This window comes from Sinocyclocheilus rhinocerous, unplaced genomic scaffold, assembly GCF_001515625.1.
Source record: "Sinocyclocheilus rhinocerous isolate Xijiao unplaced genomic scaffold, SAMN03320098_v1.1 scaffold1618, whole genome shotgun sequence".
Classification (NCBI taxonomy): Eukaryota; Metazoa; Chordata; class Actinopteri; order Cypriniformes; family Cyprinidae; genus Sinocyclocheilus; species Sinocyclocheilus rhinocerous.
In genome coordinates, this window is record NW_015647041.1 from 19,821 (window position 1) to 21,803 (window position 1,983).

Below are 1,983 nucleotides of genomic sequence, written 5' to 3' on the forward strand. Positions count from 1 at the left end.
GATAATTTAAGTTAGGCTTTGAACTCCATTGCTACTGAAATGTCTCTCGTTTTCTAAAGCCATGCTCCAGGTGAGGCTTGAACTCATTACCTCAGCATTGCTCTGCTGCATACTGCCTTATAAGAACCGCACGCTGACCGATTGCACCACTGGAGCTGCTGACCAGCTGCACCACTAGACCTGTTGACTCAAATGCATATTATCAAACACAATGGTCTTTAGTTAGACTGATATTAAAAGCTACACCGCGACCTTTCTTCTATGTGATAACAGGAATCTAATTTTCAACTGATCGTTTATCTTAGGCTTTGAACTCCATGGCTACTGAAACGTCTCTCGCTTTCTAAAACCTTGCTCCAGGTGAGGTTTGAACTCACAACTTCAGCATTGCTCTGCTGCGTACTGTTTTATAAGTACCGCGCGCTGACCAATTGCGCCACTGGAGCAGGTGACACAAATGAATATTACGAATTTGTTTGGTGCAGCATTCTATGTGTAAATAGGTATGCTTGGGCTGTTATAATTTTTTTTTTTAAATCATGTATCTTCTGCGTACTGCCTTATAAGAACCGCTCGCTGACCGATTGCGCCACTGGAGCTGATGTTTTAAAAGCATATTACCAAATGCCATGTGAGACAGCCAAACCAGATTGGTCAATTTTAAGGACAGAACACTAAGGCTGAATACACAAGCAAGTCCCACTTCATGGAAGATTAGCTAACAAGCTACCTAATGTTAGCACCTCAATTGAAGATGGGCATTCAATAGTAGGCTGGTTTTCCATTAGACTGACCTTTCACAACACCCCATTAACTTTTTTCTAACTGATTACAGACATCTGATTTTCAACCAATCTTTAATGTTAAGCCATGACCTCCTGTGCTACTGAAATGTCACTCAATTTCTAAAAACTTAACCTAGGTGAGGCTCAAACACGCAACCTCGGCATTTCTCTGCTGCGCACAACTTAATATGAACTGCGCGCTGACCGATTGCACCACTGCAGCTGTTGACTGAAATGTATATTACCAAACACTATTGTCTTTAGTTAGACTGGTTTTAAAAACTACACCGTGACCTTTCTTCTAAGTAATAACAGGAATCTAATTTTCAACTGATCGTTTATCTTAGGCTTTGAACTCCATGACTACTGAACCGTCTCTCGCTTTCTAAAACATTGCTCCAGGTGAGGCTCGAACTCACAACCTCGGCATTGCTCTGCTGCGTACTGTCTTATAAGTACCGCGCGCTGACCAATTGCGCCACTGGAGCAGGTGCCACAAATAGATATTACGAATTTGCTTGGTGCAGCATTCTATGTGTATATAGTTATGCTTGGGCTGTTATAATTTTTTTTTTAAGTCATGTATTATAGAGTTGTTTGGGGTGGGGATAAACGAAACGCGATCTACGATGATGTCACAATCGTGTTGCATTGTGTTCTATGGAGTGACCTGAAGTGTGCATGTGAAGCAGACTCCCTCCCTCGGTCCAAATCGAGGGGTCGAGGTTCTATCTATATAAACTTCCCTCGTTCACTTCACGATGTGGAACACAATTAAAAATGGCAGCAGGGATTCCCCCGAGGGTAGTGCTTAGGGAAGTTCGCGAATGCGTGTCTAAAAGTGGAGTAGAACGCAGCCCTGATAATTTAAGTTAGGCTTTGAACTCCATTGCTACTGAAATGTCTCTTGTTTTCTAAAGCCATGCTCCAGGTGAGGCTTGAACTCATTACCTCAGCATTGCTCTGCTGCGTACTGCCTTATAAGAACCACACACTGACCGATTGCACCACTGGAGATGCTGACCAACTGCACCACTAGAGCTGTTGACTCAAATGCATATTATCAAACACTATGGTCTTTAGTTAGACTGATATTAAAAGCTACACTGCGACCTTTCTTCTAAGTGATAACAGGAATCTAATTTTCATCTGATCATTTATGTTAGGCTTTGAACTCCATTGCTACTGAAATGTCTCT

General features: G+C 42.2%; 2 non-coding genes across 2 annotated transcripts; both read right to left on the reverse strand.

Moving 5' to 3' along the window:
* Nucleotides 1-352: 352 nt before the first annotated feature.
* trnai-uau (transfer RNA isoleucine (anticodon UAU)) lies at nucleotides 353-446 on the reverse strand. Its single transcript has 2 exons — nucleotides 409-446; nucleotides 353-388 (listed from the first exon to the last, which is right to left on the reverse strand). It is a non-coding gene; the product is annotated as a tRNA-Ile (tRNA).
* A 733-nt stretch (nucleotides 447-1,179) lies between these two features.
* Nucleotides 1,180-1,273, reverse strand: trnai-uau (transfer RNA isoleucine (anticodon UAU)). Its single transcript has 2 exons — nucleotides 1,236-1,273; nucleotides 1,180-1,215 (listed from the first exon to the last, which is right to left on the reverse strand). It is a non-coding gene; the product is annotated as a tRNA-Ile (tRNA).
* Nucleotides 1,274-1,983: the final 710 nt, after the last annotated feature.